The following is a 22,116-nucleotide window of genomic DNA, read 5'->3' as shown; positions in this document are numbered from 1 at the left end:
TCGTGAACTTTCGAAGGTGAGACGTGGGTTTGCACGTCCAGTCACGTAGTTAGGTGGTGTGTCTGGTGCATCCTGTCGTGTCTATGCATCCTCTACAAGTGGGTGTGTTTTGTACTTTACTTGTGTGTGAAAAATATTATAAACCTATTATAGTACAGTACCATATAGCTGACAGTGTGAGTTAGATACCCAGGTTAACTGTTGGAATTACGAACCGAGTGGACTTATAAACGTGCTTTCTGAATGGGGTTCCTTTGTATGTAACAGTCTTACTATATAATATATGTGTGTGTGTATGTATATATATATATACTGAATATATATGTAAAACTGAATATATATATATAGCTTAATTATTCTTTTTCAAATTCTTTTCCCTTATGGGTTATCATGTAATATTGAGTATAAAGAAAGTTCCATGAAGCTATCTTAAGCTGTAGTGTGACAGTTTGAATTTCTTAAGGATGAATACATTGACAAAGGAAAAATGTCTTCTCTCTATGGAGAAGAGCTCAGATTTTTCACATGATATAAAGCCTATTGCTGCAGAGAAAAGCAAAGCATTATCTCCAACCACCTCTATCTTTCTCCTTCCACTCTAGCTCCTTTAACCTTGGTTTTCTCAAGAGGACTGCATGTGCTATTCCTTCTTTCTGAGATATTCCTCCTTCAGATCCTGGCAGGGCAAGCATTTTCCATGTATGCAAATCTGCTTTTAAACGCAAATCTCCTTCTCCTATCCCTGGAAAAGGGACAGGATACCCACTCCAGGATTCTTGGGCTTCCCTTGTGGCTCAGCTGGTAAAGAATCTGTCTGCAATATGGGAGACCTGGGTTTGATCCCTGGGTTGGGAAGATTCCCTGGAGAAGGAAAATGCTGCCCACTCCAGCATTCTGGCCTGGAGAATTCCATGGGCTGTATAGACCATGAGGTTGCAAAGAGTCTGGCACCACTGAGTGACTCATTTTACTTTGCTCAGTCAGCACCCTCCTCCCCAGCTCTCCATCCCCTTGTCCCTCTTCCTTTCCTCCACTGCACTTACCTCCAGCTGATGTTGTTTATCTGTCTATTTACCAATTGGTCTTCCAATTGGTAAGACCACTAGGATGGGAGCTCCATGCAGGTGGGCAGGAGTTTAGTGTTTTTCATCACTTTACCTTCAGAACCTCTCACAGAGCTTGATACTTCTCAATATCAGTTAAATAAATAAGTGAATAAGACCCAAGTTCTCCTCAAGCCAGAGACAAGTAACTGACTAAATGGACCTAAAAATTCTAGTAGAACATGCTGTTATAATTTCACCACTGTTAGCAGGACTAAGCTGGCTTGATACTGTTACAGTCACACACACAGACACAAAAATCACTGGCAATTTCCATAATAAACCCATTTTTCACAGACGTGTGCCCTTTGCTTGGTCTTGTGGGCTGGTTACAATAGGCATAATTAAAGCAATAAATAAAAATGTCACCAACCACATGGGACCTGGAGTCCATTCCTCAGGGGATTCTGTGGGTTTTGACCCCCGTTTCACTAAATATAGACTTCAGTAGAGGAAGGAAAGTGCTCATAAATAAGGAACGAATGGGCATGTGTCCACTGGCTGCCTTCCTCTGTAATTCAAGGCCACAGCTTGAGGTCTGAGTCCTTCTACTCCATGCACCTGAAAATGATGTTTGCAGTGATTGTTTCTAGAGACCAGAGCTACATATAACTTGTCTCTCTTGTATGGTTCACTCATAGCCATACAACTGGTTCATCTCTTGAATGCTGATGCAACAGAGGGTTTTGGGAAACAGTTTTCCACAGAGTTTTTGCATTTCTGCACAGCTTGCAAACAGAGGTAGTAGCAATCATTTGTTCTGAGCTTTTTTTCTGAGAAAATTTGGGTAGCAAAAGACCTTGGAAAAGAAAGATAGCATCACCCCTTGGAGCAAAGTTAGTTAGGTTTGTTTACATTCTAGTACAGAAAAGATGGGGCTTTCTAATCTTATGGTTCTTCTTCTATAATACAACCCTCCATGATTTCACATGTTACCCGCTCCCCTTCATATCTCTCTGGGGCAGCTGGAACTCGGAGAACTGGTACAGTAAAATCCTGCTACTCTGGCCGTTGCTCTTGCTGTTTGTATCCCAAACCCAGAAGTCTCCTATCTTTGGCCAGCATCCACAAAACAGTGGCAGGTTAACTTATTTACTTGCAAAGAGTATAAAATCTCACACCTTTACAGTCTTGGCAGTTGATACTTGGCACATTTTTGTTGACTAAGGAGGATGTAATGATGTAATGATGATATTTACAAAAAGCTGGTAACCAAGATGAAGTATCAGAAAACCACCTTTCATGAAAAGCAGTTGAATGGACCCAGAGTTAAGCCCAGAGAACAAAAGGCCAAGAACCGGCATGAAGATGGTCTTATACTCTGTGAAGAGCAATAGGAAAGAAAGAAGTCTCTTTGGCTGGACTGTTACAGAAGACTCAGTTCAAATCCATATAGGGAAGATACATTGAAGCAAATTTCAGCCACTGAGTAAGGGGATAACTCTTCCCTGCAAGGAACGGCAACTAATGCGCAAGAGTGAACCAGATTTAATTATAATGGCTCAAAGCCGGAATTGCTGTTGTTTAGTTGCTAAGTGTACGTGCCTGGAGAATCCCAGGGACTGGGGAGCCTCATGGGCTGCCGTCTATGGGGCCGCACAGAGTCGGACACGACTGAAGCGACTTAGCAGTAGCAGCAGCAGTTGCTAAGTGAAAAGTGAAAGTGAAAGCATTGGAGAAGGAAATGGCAACCCACTCCAGCGTTCTTGCTTGGAGACTCCCAGGGATGGGGGAGCCTGGTGGGTTGCCGTCTATGGGGCCGCACAGAGTCGGACATGACTGAAGCAACAGCAGTAGTAGTAGTAGTTGCTAAGTTTTTTTTTTCTTTTGCAACCACATGGACTGTAGCCCACTAGGCTCTTCTGTCCATGGGATTCTCCAGGCAATAATACTAGTGTGGGTTGCTGTGCCCTCCTCCAGGGGATCTTCCTGACTCAGGAATTGAACTCATATCTCCTGCCTTGGCAGGTGGATTCTTTACCACTGAGCCACCAGGGAAGCCCAGACTCTAATGAGGCGTGCTCAAAAATGCAATGGGTTTCTTTAATGGGTCCTATGCTCATAGAAATGGAAGGTTTTAAACACATCTCTGGGACCATCTTCTAATGGAAGAACCCTCTCCTCCATTCAATGACAGACGGCTTCAGATGGCATCTTAGGTTTTTTGAACAAGCTTAGATTATTGAAATTCTTGGTTCTTTTCCTGCTCATGAATGCTTTCTAGACCACAGACCCAGAGAAGTTAGATTGCTGTATTCGGTGTGGACCTGCCTGGAGCTTGAAGCCATAATATAGACTTTCCCTCCATACTGTTCTGACATCTCATAAAAGTAGAACTCCAGTGTAGAAAGGAACAATAAACAGAGATAGGAAACCTGGATCGGTTGCCAAGTCAAACTGTTGACTTAGGCCTGTGCTCATCCACCCACAGCACAATTATCTAGCATCCACTGTATCCTAAACCTTGCGCTGGGTATAGAGACAGCAAAACACAGCTCCTTGACCTTGATGACTTCAGATCTAGTTGGAGACACAGATAAGTAAATCAACAACTAGAGTATATTTTCCTGAGTGCTAAGACAGGGGTAAATCCAGACTCCTGTAGGAGCAGAGACAGGGAGCACAGGAAATAGACTTCAGGAGAAAAAGAGGGTTCTGAACAGTTTCCAAGGAGAGACTACAAGTGAGCTGAATTTTGGATGACAAAAAGGGATTGAGCAAATTCAGAGGTGAGGTTGAGGTGTAATCTCCATAAGAAAGGCAGCTTGTGAGAGTCTCTAGAAGACAGACCATTCGTTTCACCAACAAATTGATTTCAAGGGAAGGAGAAAAAAGAAGACATGATGAAGGATTAGAAGAGACTAAGGACTTATCAACCAATTGTAATTTTATGTGGATATTATTTGGATCTTGAGTTAAATTTTAAAAAACAATTTCATGAGACCATTGAAAAAAAAAAAGAAAAGAAAAGCAGGTTGTAAGGCACAGTAGAAGGTGTGAAACATCCCGGTGAGTTCAAGAGACAATAGTAGTATGGTCTATCCAAAGCCAGGGGGCACGTGAACAAGTGAGCAGGCTGGAAAATAAAACAAGGGCCAGATCACAAAAGTCCTCGTGGGACAGACATGAGTTGTGACAGCTAGTCACAGCTAGACTGTCCCTTCACAGAGATGACTTTGCCTGCAATGAGCAGAGGAGGGAAGGACCTGGCGTGGGAGAGAATCCATGAGGAGGTGTTTTCTCAGAGAGATGTTGAACTTGAACAACTGTGATGAGCTGCCCTCTCAATTACAGGCACAGAGACCTCCTGGACTTGCCTTAGACATTCCTTACGTGCCACGAGTAGTTCTAAATCCTCAGTCTTGGACTCTGCACCGTGCTCAAGTCAGGACTCCAAGACAAAACAGGTGGGGCTGGTCTATCACCAGCAACAGGTAAATCACACTGGGAGGGCCATCCCCACCCATCCTCATTCAGTTCAGTTCAGTTCAGTCGCTCAGTCGTGTCCAACTCTTTGTGACCCCATGAATCTCAGCATGCCAGGCCTCCCTGTCCATCACCAACTCCCGGAGTTCACTCAGACTCACGTCCATCGAGTCGGTGATGCCATCTAGCCATCTCATCCTCTGTCGTCCCCTCCTCCTCCTGCCCCCAGTTCCTCCCAGCATCAGGGTCTTTTCCGATCAGTCAACTCTTCGCATCAGGTGGCCAAAGTATTGGAGTTTCAGCTTCAGCATCAGTCTTTCCAATGAACACCCAGGACTGATTTCCTTTAGGATGGACTGGTTGGATCTCCTTGCAGCCCAAGGGACTCTCAAGAGTCTTCTCCAACACCACAGTTCAAAAGCATCAATTCTTTGGTGCTCAGCTTTCTTCACAGTCCAACTCTCACATCCATATATGACCACTGGAAAAACCATAGCCTTGACTAGACGGACCTTTGTTGGCAAAGTAATATCTCTGCTTTTCAATATCCATCCTCATTACTCCAGGCTTTTCCAGTTCCTCTAAAGGCAGTATGGGTGCTGGATGCATCCTTCAATGTCTATGCAGAACGTTGCTAGACCCTGTGAGAAGGAAAGGGCTTGGTTGCTAGGAAACCGATGACCCATTATTAACCACACCTACAGGGCAGCTCCAGATGAAGTCCTTTCTCTTTAGAAAGGAATGTCTAATTCCTCCCTTCAGTTGCCATTGCCTACATATTAATTTCCTTTTGGGGTTCAACAGCCATCTGGCCCATTAACAAAGGGTTTCTAACTGATTATGCAAAGTGTTCAGAGCTAAAACCTGGCCAGATGGGAGTCTTTCTTTTCTGCACTCCTCCTTTGAAACCAGAAAAAAAAAAAAAATAGGCAGGTTTTTTTTTTTTAATTTCTTTCTTTGGGGCTAAGAATAAATGACATTGTGACAGTACCATTCAAAGTTTTTACCTGCATTTCTTTTCCTAAGTGATTTCTATTGAATATCCACCACTCCAAGCAAAGAACTGGGCTCATCATGGAGGCGGATAAGAGGGAGATGTGGCCATTCCCTCCCGATAAGTCATGATCTGCTGGAGAGAGAAGGTGCCAGGCGGGAAATGTGAGCAGGAGAGGTTAGGCGGTGCTGACTCTCACGCTGTGACCGAGCCCTGGCATTACCGCACAGTGCCTGGTCCTTGGTGGGCACTAAATACAGATTTGGAGCAGAAAATAAATCTCAAATCAGAACTGACAATGCCCACTCCCGCTCAGCACACGCCATGGGTTCCAAACAAAATGAACAAAAAGTCAAAGCAGTTCCAGCACAGTCCAACACCATCAGCCCCGGAAAGAAACAGGCGCTCCCAAGGACAGCCACATGCAGGGAGCACAGTGGTGGCCGCCTGACCCGGCTCTCACCCCAAGAGTGTAACCAAGAGGTCAGCCAATCTCTCTAAGGGTTCTGGTCTGCACTGTGTCCCCTCGTCCTCCAACCCCCGGTACCTTGGGATGTGACCTTATTTCAAGATCGTATCTTAAAAGAAGTGATTAAGTTAAAATTACAGAATTAGCTTGAGGCCATAATTGTCTCATTGCTGTTGTTTGATTAGCTGTGTCCAGCTCTTTGCAACCCCATGGACTGCAGCACGCCAGACTTCCCTGTCCTTCACCATCTCCCAGAGTTTGCCCAGATTCATGTCCGTTGAGTCAGTGACGCCATCCCACCATCGCATCCTCTGTCACCCGCTTCTCCTCCTGCCCTCAGTCTCTCCCAGCATCAGAGTCTTTTCCAACGAGTTGGCTGTTCAAATCTGGTAGCCGAAGTATTGGAGCTTCAGCATCAGTCCTTCCAATGAATATTCAGAGTTGATTTCCAGTAGGATGGACTGGTTTGATCTCCGTGCTGTCCAAGGGACTCTCAAGAGTCTTCATCAGCACCACCATTCAAAAGCATCAATTTTGTGTGACCTTCATAAGAGGAGGAAGATACCCCAGGAAAGCTTGTGCACAGGGAAAAGACACAGTAGGAAAACAGCCTTCTGCAGGTCAACAAGTGAAGCTTCACATGACGCCAACCCTGCTGGCACTTTGATCTCGGACTTCTAGCCTCCAGATGGTGAGAAAATAAACATTTGCTGTTTAAGCCACCTATTCTGTGGCTATAGCCATACTGTACTGTGCTATTATGGAAGCCCCAGCAAACGAATATAAGAATTCTTACACAGACAGTGCAAATTTAGGGAGATGCAAACTGAATATTCTCCTTTCCCTCTTCTAATTGAGAATGAATGGTGGAAACGTTTAAGGTGGGGCTAGTGAGACACAGAAATAAAGGCATCAGAGGCCAATCTGCTCTGATGAAATACATCTGCAGGGCTGACTCAGGAGTGAAGCTAAAGGTATGTCTTTTCCAACACAGAATAGCTCACTTTCATCTACCTTCCAAGTAAGTGGGCCCTGGAAGAGGATGTTCAGCACAAGCTCAGAAGTGGGAGCAACTGCTCCGGGTTCTGACAGGTTCTGTCTAATTGACAGAAGTTTCCACACTAGTTGGCTGATCTCCCTTCCTCTGTATCCCTGCCCCTTCTCCTTGCCCATCACCATCCACAACCTCAGGTTCCTGAAAGTGAAAGTCACTCAGTCGTGTCCAACTCTTTGCAACCCGATGAACCATACAGGAGTGGGTAGCCTTTCCCTTCTCCAGGGGATCTTTCCAACCCAGGGATTGAACCCAGGTCTCCCTCATTGCAGGTGAATCCTTTACCAGCTGAGTTACAAGGAAAACCCAAGAATATTGGAATGGGAAGCCTGTCTCTCCTCTAGTGGATCTTCCCGACCCAGAAATCGAACCTGGGTCTCCTGCATTGCAGGCAGATTCTTTACCAACTGAGCTATCAGGGAAGCCTGAAAAGATACACCAAAAGGAACACTCAGGAGCTATTCTCAAAGGACGCCTTTGAGGAAGGAAATGAAAAGTCACTAGTAAAATATCAGAGCAAAAGTTCTGTCCGGAGCCAACTTGTTTAAAAAAAATAAGATTTTTTTTTTTTCTGTCAATGCAGGAGACAAAGGAGACTTGGGTTCAGTCTCTGGGTTGGGAAGATCCCCTGGAGGAGGGCACAGCAACCCACTCCAGTATTACTGCTTGGAGAAATCCCATGGAGAGAGGAGCCTGGTGGACACCAGTGCATGGAGTCACAAAGAGTTAGACCTGACTGAGGCAACCTAGCAGGCACATAGCAACTATAGTGAAGTCGCTCAGTCGTGTCTGACTCTTTGTGACCCCATTGACTGTTGCCTACCAGGCTCCTCTGTCCATGGGATTTTCCAGGCAACAGTACTGGAGTGGATTGCCATTTCCTTCTCCAACTATATGAACCACATAAAAAAGCAGAAAGAAAAACACATGCAAAGGATAAACTGAGAACCCAGTCTAGAAGAAAACATAACCCAAGAAACAGAAGGCAATTGCCCACCAGTGTTCCTAGTTATTGAGGAGTCTAATGAGAGTGCGAATCCAATACAAACAAGTGTTCAAAGATGACATAATAAAGCAATAGAACATGATGAAAAGGGATGTTGTGGCCTCAAGGAAGAAAAATAGTCAAATAAAATATACTTTCATTACAGAACCAAAAAAAATAAAATTAAAAAAGGAAGAAAGGGAACAGACATCGTTGAAAATTCAATTACCGAAAATATGAAAAGACTTAAAACTAACACAAGGAAGGCAGATTAAAAAGAGCAAAAAAAAAAAAAAAAAATCAGATAGCTGCTAACAGATAGGGAGAGTGAAAAGGATAAATCCAATGTTCATTCATATTCACTTTACAAGTATGGAGCCTGTCCATGTGGACAGTCTCTGTCTTCAGTGCATTTACAAACAATAAACAAATGAGTCAACATGTCAGATGGTGACAGATGCTAAAGAAAGGCAGAAAAGAAGGCTCAGGGGATGGAGGGTGTGGTGGTGGAGGAGTCGCTATTATGCACAGATGATCGGAGAAGAGCCCTGGGGTAAGGTGACTCTACAGGTGAGCCCTGACTGGAGGCAGGGAGCCAGTCCAGAGTTCTGGGGGCAGAGAACAAAGGTAAAGACCACAGGGTGGTTGAGAATGTGCCCTATCAGTTTGGAAGCACAAAATGGCCTCTGCGACTGCAATGGACTCATCGATGGGGGTGCTGCTTGGACATGAGGCTGGAGAAGGGGTAGGGGCCAGGTAGGTACTGCGTTGTCGGCCATCATGGGTATCTGCGTACAGAGTCCATAGATGGGCTGGAGCGGAGGGAAACAGCATCACTCTGACTGATGTGTTGCAAATAGATTGTTGTGGAGCAAGGGTGGAAGCGGACACCAGTTCAGTGGCGACTGCCAGACTCGCCCCAAGGGGTGATGGGTTAGACCAGGGTAAAGGGAGGCTTGTAGGAAATGGTCAGAATCTGATATATTGAAGGAGAAGATAACAGGATTTGCAGAAGGATCAGATATGGGGAACTTCCGTTCTGCAAGAGAGGAACCAAGGATAACTCCAAGGCTTTTGACTTGAACGTCTGGAAGGATAAATTTCCCATTTATGAGTCTGGGGAAACTGTGGCAGGAGCAGGCTTGCGATGGGAGCTAGAATTTGATTTTGAGTGTGTTAAGTGTGTTTCTTAATTCAAGGGGAGATATGAACAGGCAGTTGAATATCTAATTACGGAATGCCAAGGAGAGGTCTGATTTAAAGATATGAATGTGTGAGTTGTCTGTATGTAGTTCTTGAGGTGGAGCACACACCAAATAGAACAGAAAAAATATTCAAGGACATAATTTTAAAAATCCATGACTCTGTAGATTAAGAGAACTTGCTCTGCTTCAAGGAAATTTGATGTAGGACATCTAAGCACAAAAAGTGTGCAATTGTAGAGACATATCCTAATTCAGTTGCTGAAATTCAAGGATAAAGAGTGAGCTTTTCAGGCACCCAGGAAGGATAAGGAAGTCCCAGAGGAAGGAGACAGAGGCTGATCATAGCATTATTCAATAGTCAAAGGTAATAGATGAGTGTCTATATTTTCTGGAAGAAAGTGTGACTCAAGAATACCAGGCATAACCAAGACATTGTTCAAGGACAGGACAGCAGTAGTTATTCTTAGGTAACTCACATAGCTCAGAAAATATTGCACCCCTGAGTTCTTACTGGAAAAAAAATTACTTAAAAATGAAATCAAGTCACTTAAGAGATAAATCAAAGTATATAGAACTCAGGAATGGAGGATGTGGTAAAAGTGAGCACTGAGTCCAGTTATATATAGACCTGATACTAAATAGTGAGGAAATGATTCTTACAAAGCAGAATGCAAATTCTACAAACATTGACAGTGTAAAAACGAGTATCTAACTAACAAAAATCAGGAGGTGGGAGGAGAGATGGTGGGAGGAAGCCTGTGAGTGCTAATGGTGTCATCATTTATGTGAATCAATCAATGCTGCTGAAAATTGCAACTTGTAGTTTAAAATCAACTAATGTCTCTAATTATGATTTTCATAATTTTAATTCTTAATACCAGAGTATTTTAAAATATCTATTATGGTAAAGATTCAAGACTAGCAAATCCTTCCATTTTGTTTTCATTTCTTTATTTTGATAAATTTGAAAAAAAAAAACAAGTACTTAGAATGAAAAATGGTACTTTATAGTATATTTTTAGGAAAACATCTTATCATTCTATCATCTATCTATATTTCTATATAGAAAAAATATAGAATGACATTCCTCTAAAAATACTGACGATTAGTTTTGAGTGGGCTAATTTGATGTGATATTTTGTTCTGTGTACTTTTCTATATTGCTTGAATTCACAATAAGCATATACTATTTTTTTCAAAAGCATACTATATTTCTTTTTTAAAAAAGTAACCATGAGAAATGGCTTGCAAGCAACTGCAACAACAAGCCAGAAAAATGACGATGGGATTGTCCTGTACGAGGCTTTCTTGGGGGAGGGGCTTGAAACAGAACATTTACCAACGGGAAAGAGCTGGTTTGCCTAAGGAAAAGAAAACGTTTAAAGCTGTGGAATCATACAGAAAAGGCTCAGACACAGGTATTTTTTTATTCAGGGAATAATAAAGGCTTTCTTACATTCATTGCCTGCTGTGTGTTAGAACACAAATACTGGTCTCCTGTAAGGCGAAGGTTATTATCCCCATGTGTGGTAAAGGGTTAACTCAGCAGACTCAGAGTGCTCAAGTCCTGCACCTACCAAAGAGAGGAACAACCCTTCACCTGCTTCCGGGACATAATGTCTGAATCCTTGGACTATCCTACCTAGTAAGAGTGACTTTGTGTACCTGACCATAGCTCACACCAGCTCATTTAGACAGTTTATGTTAATGGTGTGATGTGTGGTGGAGCCCAGATTTTGTTCTCCAGGACCTATTCTATATGAGTACAACCTCTGGGGAGCCTGAAGGCCTGGTGAAGGTCAGTCATGTGGGAGCACCATGACAAATATCAGCCTACGTGAGCCAATAAAAACCCTGGACACCAAGGCTCAGCTGAATCTGGTTGGCAATAGTTTGTCTGTGCTGTCGCATATCATTGCTGGGATAGTTAAGTGCTGTTTGCATGACCCCAGTGCTTCCACTTTTTCCTTCTATTTGCCATAAGGTGATGGAACTGGTTGCTATGTAGGGATGTGAGAGTTGGACCATAAAGAAGGCTAAGTGCTGCAGGTTGATGCTTTTAGAATATTGTTCTGGAGAAGACTCTTGAGAGTCCCTTGGACTACAAGGAGATCAAACCAATCAATCAATTCCCAGGGAAATCAACCCTGAATATTCATTGGAAGGACTGTTGCTGAATGAGAGGAGCTGACTCTTTGGGAAAGACCCTGATGCTGGGAAGGATTGAAGGCAGGAGGAGAAGAGGGGACAGAGGATGAGATGGTTGGATGGTATCACTGACTCAATGGACATAAGTTTGAGCAAACTCCTAGAGATGGTGAAAGACAGAGGAGCCTAGCATTGTGCAGTTCATGGGGTCACAAAGAGTCAGACATGACTTAGCAACTAAACACCAATAAATATGATCCCACTGCAGGGAGGGCAATAGGAACCTGTCATTGTCTCTCCTGGATTTTGTCCTAAGTACCTTTTTCCTTTGGAGACTTTAATCTGTATCTTTTCACTCTAATAAACCATAACCACAAGTATAACAGCTTTCCTGGGTTCCGTGAGTCCTTTTGGTGAACCATCAAACCCTAGGGTCATCTTGTGGATTTCAATAGGACCCCACTTTACAAATGAGCAACTGAAATTCAGAAGATTTTATGTGACTTGCTCAAACTTACAAAGACAGTAATTCAAAGAGCTGAGATCTAAGCCCAGGTCTTCCTGGCTAGAAAGCCTTACTCTTCTCCCTGCAACAGAAGTTTTCAAGCCATTTTTCTTTTTAGCACTTTTTAATACTTTGGGAGATATATAATGAAAATTTAACAGAACCCTCGATATGCAAATCAACTACTAAAAATAGTGTAACTTCACTGAAGTGTGAGTGGAAGGTTTTGGATTGTTTCATCTGGTCCCACACAACCAAGCCTCTGAAGCATCTGATGCTAAGCTAGACCTCTGGGGATAAGGCTATATACCTTCACCAAGCACATTTGTTGCTTTAAGACTGACTGCCCACCTTACTCTTCTCTACCCGCCTGACTTCTCTATGGTCATCTCAGGCTTCATGTCTTCCTAAAAATTTCTCCTTATCCCTTAGGTCATAGTTCAGTGGCTCAGGATGACTACCTGCTCTGGTCTGCCTGAGTCCATCTTGGTTTTAGCTCTGCATGACCTAACCATCAGGAATGTTGATAATCTCCTTCAGTCTTCTCTGCGGTGCCCCTCAAGCTTGACTGTAGACACAAATCACCTGAATCTTGTTAAAATGCAGACTCTGATTCATTAGGGCTGACGGGGCCTGAGAATCTGCATTTCTAACAAGCTCCCAGGTGCTAGTGCTGCTGGTGGTGGCCCCTCTGGAGCCAGGACCACACTTTGAGTGGCAGGGGATGGGAGTATGGTTTGTTTTCTGTATCTCAGTAAGTTTTGCAATGGATGGTAATTTCCTGTTTGTTGGTTTCCTCCGCTAACCTGCAAATTCTCCAACAATAGGAACCATGTTCCAAGTCTGTGTATTCCCAGTCCTAGGAGGGTGTACAACACAGAGTCTGTGCACAAAAGGATTCCTCTTGAATGCACAAAGACTGGAATTCCTGGAGAGGGTCCCAGGATTCATGCCTGAGGGCCAGCCAGAATCTAGGAACCAAAGAGTCTTGTGTGGGGCCATGAAGGAACTTGATGGACCCTAGAAATGGGGATTCTCTAGCCTGCTATCTGCTCAGTCTCCTCACATTGAGTTATACCTTGAAAGATATCATGGGTGAGGGTGACCTGAGTCTAGAAATAGGAGTACACATGTCTGAGATGGGATGAGTTAACTTCATTCAAATGCTCCACTAAAGTGGATGGGCCACAAAAGTGCCCTCTGATTGTGTCATTATGAAACACACTGGGGTGTGCAAACTGCTCTCTCAAGAGCAGTCTTCACACTCTGAGATGCTGCTTCGTGGAAGGTAAATGGAGCCTGGGCTACTTTGATTCTGGTTTTGTGAGACAGCCTATTGACAGAGGAGGGGAAGGGTCCGAGAAGTTGAGCACCTTGCCTAAGACCATGGCGAATGAGCTGCTCCAAGTGGATACGCTTTACTGATTCCTTGTCTAGAGCTCTTTCAACTGTAACACGTGGAATCCCAGGGTAAAAATTCACTGGGAGTGTGCCTGCCGGGGGGGATGCATGATCGTGCCCCCATGGAGCATATTCAGGGAATCTGTGAAATGGCATCATTCCACTCACAAACAGAGCTATCAAAAGTTTTAAAAATTCAACTACATAGATTCCTAAAAGAAATGGCCATTTGGCCAATGACCTCTGAATTGAGCTCTGAAATGACTCTGTAGGGGGCATTGCCTGGAGCCCGCGGGACTGCAGCCTGACGTAATTCCTCATCTGTTCAAGGGATAAAGGGAATAGCAAAGTTGCCCCTTATCTGGGAATCCCCCTTATTGGGAGGATTTTGACTAGACCTTGATGTTAATTAAATTGTTTCTCAAGCTTAATGTATTATATGTAATGTTTGCTTTTTAATGACCACCAGATGGTTTTTCAATGCTAATGAGTCGGGTATAATGACTCCCAGATTCCTGATAGAAGCTATAGAAGTCAGCATGCCATCAGCCAAATGGATGCCCTGGGCAATCGAGCACTTCCCCAGGGCCACTGCCAGTCCAGCACCTGGGCAGTAGTGGGGAAGGGGATCGGCCACACTGGTGACAACACCTCAGGCTCACAGCAATAAGGGAGTGCCCAAATGACGCTGACCGCAACGTTAGCACACGGCAGGTACCGCATGGAGCATGCTCGCAGAATAAAGTGCATCATAGTTGGGCTGGATCTCAAGAGTCCAGAGTTGCCCACCTTTCATCAGCAGGATAAGAAGTTTGTGGAAGCTGCCTGTTGCAAGGGGCTGGCTGTGGGGGAGTCTGGGTCTTGCTCTGATGGGTGGGGCCATGCTTGCTGCTGCTGCTGCTGCTAAGTCGCTTCAGTCGTGTCCGACTCTGTGCGACCCCATAGACGGCAGCCCACCAGGCTCCCCCGTCCCTGGGATTCTCCAGGCAAGAACACTGGAGTGGGGTGCCATTGCCTTCTCCGGGGCCATGCTTAGTAAATCATTAATCCAATTTTCTGTTGATGGGTTGGGCTCTGTTCCCTCCTTGTAGTTTGTCCTGAAGCCAAACTATGGTAGGGGTGATGGCAGCAATGGGGACCTCCTTCAAAAAGACTTATGCCAGCATGCTGCAGCTCCTAGGAATCTTGTATTCAGTGCCCCTGACCCCACAGCAGGCCACTGCAAACCCACACCTCCACTGGAGATTTCTGGACACTCACAGGCAAGTCTGGCTCAGTCTCTTGTGGGGTCACTTCTTTCTCCTGGGTCCTGGTGTGCACAAGTTTTTGTTTGTGCCCTCCAAGAGTCTGTTTCCCCAGTCCTGTGGAAGTTCTGTAATCAAGGCCTTCAAAGTCAAATTCCCTGGGGGTTCTCAGTTCCTTTGCTGGATCCCCAGGTTGGGGAATCTGTTGTGGGCCCTAGAAGTTTTGCAACAGTGCAAGAACTTCTTTTACATAATTGTTCTCCAGTTTGTGGGTCATCTGGTCAGAGGCTCTATGGTGGAGCTAAGAAGTCCTCCTCCAAGAGTGCTTATGCCACATGCCGCACCTCCCAGGTCTGCGGCAGCCAGAGCCCCTGACGCCGTGGCAGACCACTGCTGACCCGTGCCGCCACAGGAGACACTCAAATACTCAAAGGCAGGTCAAGCTCAGTCTTTTGTGGGGTCCCTGGGCCCTGGTACTCACAAGGTTTTGTTTGTGCCCTCTGAGCATCTCTGGTGAATATGGGTTTTGATTCTAAATGTGATTTTGCCCCTCCTACTGTCTTGTCAGGGCTTCTCCTTTGACCTTGAATATCTTTTTTTGGTGGGATCCAACATTCTCCTGTTGATGGCTGTTTAGCAGTGAGTTGCAGTTTTGGAGTTCTCGCTGGAAAAGATGAGCACACATTCTTCTACTCTACCATCTTATGGCAGGATCACTTCATGGCAAATAGATGAAGAAACAATGGAAACAGTGACAGACTTTCATTTTCTTGGGCTCCAAAATCACTGCAGATGGCAACTGCAGCCATGAAATTTAAAGATGTTTGCTCCTTGGAAGAAAAGCTATGACAAACCTAGACAGCATATTAAAAAAACAGAGACATTACTTTGCTGACAAAGGTCCATCTAGTCAAAGCTTTAGTTTTTCCAGTAGTCATGTATGAATGTGAGAGTTGGACCATAAAAAAAGCTGAGCACTGAAGAACTGATGCTTTTGAACTGTGGTGTTGGAGAAGACTCTTGAGAGTCCCTTGGACTGCAAGGAGATCCAACTAGTCAATCCTAAAGGAGATCAGTCCTGAATATTCACTGGAAGGACTGATGCTGAAGCTCCAACACTTTGGCCTCCTGATATGAAGAACTGACTCATTAGAAAAGACCTTAATGCTGGGAAAGATTGAGGGCAGGAAGAAAAGGGGACAACAGAGGATGAAATAGTTGGATGGCATCACCGACTCAGTGGACATGAGTTTGAGCAAGCTGTGGGAGTTGGTGATGGACAGGGAAGCCTGGTGTGCTGCAGTCCATGGGGTTGCAAAGAATCAGACATGACTGAGCAACTGAACTGAACTGAATCAGTATGATAATTGTCCTTGATTATATAAAAAATACCTTTTTAAAACTTTATTATTAAAATCATGAAAAGCTTATTATTAATATCTCTCCAGAAAAATTAGGAAGTATAGATAAGGAAGAAGAAATGAGGAAGGAAGAAAGAAATGAAACAAACAAAAACACAACAGATAAATAAAGAAAAAGGAAAATAAATAGATTCATTTGCCTAAATCTGGTTTGTCTAAAATACATTTGCTCCTGAGTTATGTGTCAGTTCATGTGTTTGTTTACAATTCAACATCTTTTGCATCTTTTTGGATCTTACTCTTTGTCTTTCCATCTTTTTGTTATTTAAGTATTTTTAACAAAAAGTTACTTCTAACTTCAGAGCAATCTTGATTTATTTTAGAGTATCTAATTAGAGTTTATCAAAATCACAGTTTTATAAATAATGAAAAGCATCTGAAAGAGGGATAATTTTAGCAAACTACTTGTAGATATTTAGAGCCCTGGTCTAGGAAAACTGGTTTTAGATGAAGTGGCTGTTACCAAGCTCTTTACCTGTGAGTGACCAGTCTCTGCATTGGTCTGTAGCCAATTGTTTTGACATGAGTTCACTCATTACTGTAGCATAAAATAGACACACACACACACATACACATATATATGTATATATTCCATTAGACATATTAAATGTATCTTACAGGCATATTTTATATCATTATACTTAGAATGAGATTTTAATTTAAAACCTATTCAAGGAAAACTGTATGTCACTAGAAATGTTAGTATAGCATCACTTTAAATTCCTGAGTACTATTGAGAATCAGACCATAAAGAAGGCTGAGAGCCAAAGAATTGATGCTTTCAAATTGTGGTGCTAGAGAAGACTCTTGGGAGTCCCTTGGACAGCAAGGAGATCAAACCAGTCAACCCTAAAGGAAATCAATCCTGAATATTCATTGGTAGGACTGATGCTGAAGCTCTAATATTTTGGCCAACTGATTTGAACAGCCAACTCATTGGGAAAGACCCTGATGCTGGGAAAGGTTGAGGGCAGGATGAGAAGGGGGTGATAGAGGAAAAGATGGTTGGATGGCATCATGGAATCAATGGACATGAGTTTGAGCAAACTCCAGAAAATAGTGAAGGACAGGGTCCCTGGTGTTCAGTCCATGGGGTCACAAAGAGTCAGACATGACTTAGTAACTGAACAGCAACAGCAACTATTGGGTTGGCCAAAAAGTTTGTTTAGTTTTTCCATATGGGAAAATCCCAAACAAACTTTTTGCCAACCCTATATTTGTGTCTGCTGTGAAGTTAACATTGGACACGGCAGTTGTTTCCACTGTTCTTCTGTTACAAATGATATATTCTATTACTGGCTTTCCTTTTTCTCTTAACAATAGAGTATCTCAAGCATCATTTCATGACCGTAAGTATAGAGGATTCTTTTGGACAGTTACTTAGTATGCTGCATAACTTTAAAAAACTATTCCTTATTCGTTAGGTCTAAACTATGGATATGCATTGCATTTCCTCATATTTTATCCCTAGAGGTGCTATGAATGTTTTTTTAAAGCTTTCGATCACATATATTCCCAAATTTCCCTCTAGAAAGGAGGTGCCAATTTATATTTCCATCAGTGGGATATAATAATAGCGATTTCCCTACAACTGCTCACAACTCTAGGTTGTTCTTTCCGCTTTCTCACTTTAATTCCAAATATAATGCATGTTCATATTAAAAACAAACACAACAAAGCAACCCAATAGTACAAACTTATAAAGAGCAAAGGTGGTGCTAGCAGTAAACAACCTGCTTGTCAGTGCAGGAGACTTAAGAGACACAGGTTCAATCCCTGGGTGGAAAAGATCCCCTGGAGGAGGGCATGGCAACCCACTCCAGTTTTCTTGCCTGGAGAATCCCATGGACAGAGGAGACCAGCAGGCTACAGTCCATAGGACTGCACAGAGTCGGACATGACTCAAGCGACTTAGCACACGCACACAAAAGGGACAGAGGCCCTTTCTTTCACTTTATTTTTCCTCCTGACTCCTGTATTCAATTTCCATACCAAGAAGGACCTCTGTTAAAGTTTGCTGACTTGCTTCCAGAACATGCATTTATGCATTTAAATTGCCTGAACTTGTTCCTAAGTGGAACCCACTCTATTCCCTGCATTTCTTTCTCACCTAATATATTTCAAACATCTTCCCGTGAGAGCCGCTACAGACGATTCTTTTGAACAAGCCCACAGTAGTACTCTACAGAATGCATGTGCCACAATCTTTGAAAACTATTCTTAATTAACGAACATTGTGACTCCATATACATATTTACTATTTTTAATGTTAAGAAAATTGGCCAATTTGATTAATAAGAATATTTTTGTTTCTTTTCTCTTAATACCCATTTCCCTGATGTCTAATGTTGATGTTTCATCTACTTATCGACCGTATGTATTTCTCTTGAAAAACTGGTAGGTTGCATTTTGAAGCAGACACTTCTAATACATTAAGTCCCCTACATACAAACAAATTCTATTCCAAGAGTGCATTTGTAAATCCGATTTGTTTGTTAAGTTCAACAATGTTAGCCTAGGTATCCAACCAACACAATCAGCTATATAGTACTGTACTATAATAGGTTTATAATACTTTTCGCACAAAAAAACACATAACAAAGACAAAAAGAAACAAAAAAATTTTTAGACTTATAGTATAGTACTTTGAAAAATACAGTAGTGCCAGCTACATTACGGCTGCTGTTACAGTTGCTTCTGGACACCTTGGGCTTGAAATAAAGAGTCTGTACTTCTGTACTCTACACAGGCTTGTACAGTCGGGTACGCACCCACTTGCAGAGGAGGCACGCAGGTGACAGTGCATGTCAGACACGTGAACTAACCAACATGTTTGGACATGCGAGCGTGCGTTTGCATCTTTGAAAGTTCCCAGCTTGAAGACTTGCGTGCGGGGGACGTGCTGTGATGTGCCGCGCTACACTTGCTAGGTGGGGCTGAGGGGTGGCCTCTTCTGGAGTACCTGTGGATGGAGAAAAGGTGCGTCATTCCTAGGCTCAGGCAGTTAACAGTAGCGGTGTCCCCCAGTGGGAAAAGGAGAGGGTGGGGCGAACTGAGACAGTAACACTGACATGCACACACCATCGTGTGTGTAAAACAGATAGCCAGTAGGAAGCTGCTACATGACACGTGGGGCCCAGCCTGGCGCTCTGGGGCAACCTAGAGGGGTGGGGTGGGCGAGGGAAGGGAGGAGATATACGCGGAATGATGACCGGATTCGCACTGTTGGATGGCAGAAACCGACACAGCACTGTAAAGCAATGATCCTCCAATTAAAAATATGAAAAAAGGGGTAGGGCTGTCCCAGAATCCGGTGAAGCCACGGTTGGAAGGGGCTTGGGTCCCTGAAGACGCTGTGGACCAGAGCCTCCCATAGCCTCCCATAGACTGGCCTGGACTAGATGCGAGGAATAAGTGAGCTCAGTGCTAAGCCTCTGAGATTGGGCTCGTTTACTACGGGAATCAGCATTACTTACTGTGAAAACCATATGTGAGCTCTTTTTTATCTTCAGAAATGATCCCTGGCCCTCAAATAACAGTGGTTTTATTTTTAGTGTTTAGGAATAAACATGTTCGAATTCCAGCAGCTCGGGGCATTTTTACTGCTGTCCCTGCTGGGAATATTCCTCCCACACAGCTGGCTGATGACTTCTCATCTCTCAGCCTCAGCTTGATCATCGCCACCTCAGAGGGGCCATCCCTGATCACCAGTTCAAGACAATAGCCTCCTGACGCCTTAGTCTTTCTCACTGAGACGTGGCTAGTTTCCTAGCACTCTCAGCACCGTTCCTTTCTGCTTGGCCTATGTGTTTATGTTAGTCTCTTGTTCTCCGTGGGAAGTCCATGAAGGAGGTTACTGGGCACAGAGCACTTAGCAGAGGGTGTGACTTACAGTGGACATTCCGTAAATGTTTGTTGAGGAATGAATGCAATTCTCCACACTCTCTTCATACATTTAAGTGGTGCAGATGAACCTATTTAAAGCAGAAATAGGGACACAGAGGTAGAAGACAAACGTATGGACTCCCAGAGGGGAAGCAGGGATGGAAGAAACTGGCAGACTGGGACTGACATATACGCACACTGTGTATAAAATAAGTAACTAATGAGAACCTGCTATATAGAATTTGAATGGGGACTCTACTCTGTGCTCCGTGGTGACCTAAGTGGGGAAGAAATCCAGAAAGGAGGGAATAGACATATACCTATAGCTGATTCACTGCTTTGCTGCAGAAACTATTAATAACACAACACTGTAAAGCAACTATGCTGTGTGCTTGCATGCTCAGTTGTGTCTGACACTTTGCAACCCCATGAACTGTGCCCTGCTGGGCTCCTCTGTCCATGGAATTTTCCAGGCAAGAATACTGGAGTGGGTTACCGTTTTACACTCTAGTGGGTCATTCCAACCCAGAGATGAAACCTACATCTCCTATATTTCCTCATTGGCAGGTAGATTCCTTACCACTGCACTACTTGGGAAGCCCTATACTCCAATAATTTAAAAACAAAACAGCACCTCATATAAGCACAATGGTGCTTCCGGGATGGTGCCAGTGGCAAAGAACCTGCCTGCCACTGCAGGCGACATAAGAGAGGCAGGTTCAATCCCTGGGTCAGAAAGATCACCTGGAGGAGAAAATGGAAACCCACTCCACTATTCATGCCTGGATAATCCCATGGACAGAGTTGCATGGTGGGCTACAGTCCATGGGGTCACAAAGAGTCAGGAACAACTGAAGTTATTTAGCATGCAGGCATAGGCTTAAGTCCCCACATGGCTGGATTTATTGATTTCTTATAGTAATTCTGTCACTCCTAGGAATTTGGGGTCCATGCTTCAAGTCCTTGCTATGATCAGAAAAATTCATTTAGCAAAGAGCAAAACTGAGACCCAGAGAGAAGTGATTTGTCCAAGGTCACCAAGAGAGTGATTGCTTAGCCATGACCAGACACCGGTTCTTCTAAAACCTATAGAAGTACAGAGCAGTGACTAAAATTGGCTGTGAGACACTTTCCTTCAAATCCCACCCCCCCCACACACGCATACACACCAGCTCTGTCAATTACTTGTCTTATGGTCCTTGATAACTTGTCTAAGACTTTTCCCTTTGTACAAAGGGGACAACAATACCCTGGTGTCAATGGGGTTTAAATAGGTCATGCATGTGAGGTTATTATCATGGTGAAAGCATTCCTTTCTAAAGAGGCTCTTGATAAACAATGACGATGATCATAACTTGTATTTAGGGGACTTTGCTCATCATTTATGTAGTCAAAGCTATGGCTTTTCCAGTAGTCATGTATGGATGTAAGAGTTGGACCATAAAGAAGGCTTAGCCCTAAAGAATTGATACTTTTGATCTGTGGTGCTGGAGAAGACTCTTGAGAGTCCCTTGGACTGCAAGAAGATCAAACCTGTCAACCCTAAAGGAAATCAGTCCTGAATATTCATTGGAAGGACTGGTGCTGAAGCTGAAGCTCTAATACTTTGGCCATCTGATTCAAAGAGTCAACTCATTAGAAAAGACCCTGATGCTGGGAAAGACTGAAGTCAGGAGGAGAAAGGGACAATAGAGGATGAGATGGTTGGATGGCATCACTGACTCATGGGACATGAGTATGAGCAAAGTCTGTGAGGTGGTGAAAGACAGGGGACCCTGGCATGCTGCAATCCGTGGGGTCACAAAGAGTCAGAGACAACTTAATACTAAACAACAACAGTTCATCAGTCAATTTGTTTCCTCATTTATTTATTGACCCACTTTTGTTTTATTGTCAGATTCTTACCGGATATTGGGATACCAAGTACGTGTAAGACATTATCACTGCCTTTGAGAGCATCAAGATCTGATGGCCTGAGGAAGATTAACAAGCACATGGCTTGATGATGCAGGTTGATGTCACGCACAGGCACATCCAAAGGCATGCTGGGCTCTGTGAAGGTGGGTCTGTAGTGCCGAGAGAACTTGCCTTGGTTTCTGTTTCTAGACAGTGGGTGCCATCTCTCTACAAATGCATCATTTTCTAGGTGAGTGATATAAGAAACAGGAGCCCATCAAAGATGTGACAGTGTGATATTTGGAAGCGACATGAAAGTTTGAAGACTCTGATACCTCTTTTATAGACACACATGAATATACACTCTCTTTATATCACTG

General features: G+C 43.7%; 1 long non-coding RNA gene across 1 annotated transcript; it reads left to right on the top strand.

The window, feature by feature from the left end:
- The first annotated feature begins 278 nt into the window (after positions 1-278).
- On the top strand, positions 279-21,672 carry LOC120861779. The gene is made up of 3 exons (XR_005720604.1): positions 279-291; positions 15,753-15,796; positions 21,588-21,672. It is a non-coding gene; the product is annotated as an uncharacterized LOC120861779 (long non-coding RNA).
- Positions 21,673-22,116: the final 444 nt, after the last annotated feature.

This window comes from Oryx dammah, unplaced genomic scaffold, assembly GCF_014754425.2.
Source record: "Oryx dammah isolate SB20612 unplaced genomic scaffold, SCBI_Odam_1.1 HiC_scaffold_3, whole genome shotgun sequence".
NCBI lineage: Eukaryota > Metazoa > Chordata > Mammalia > Artiodactyla > Bovidae > Oryx > Oryx dammah.
This window is presented reverse-complemented; position numbering and strand designations above follow the sequence as displayed.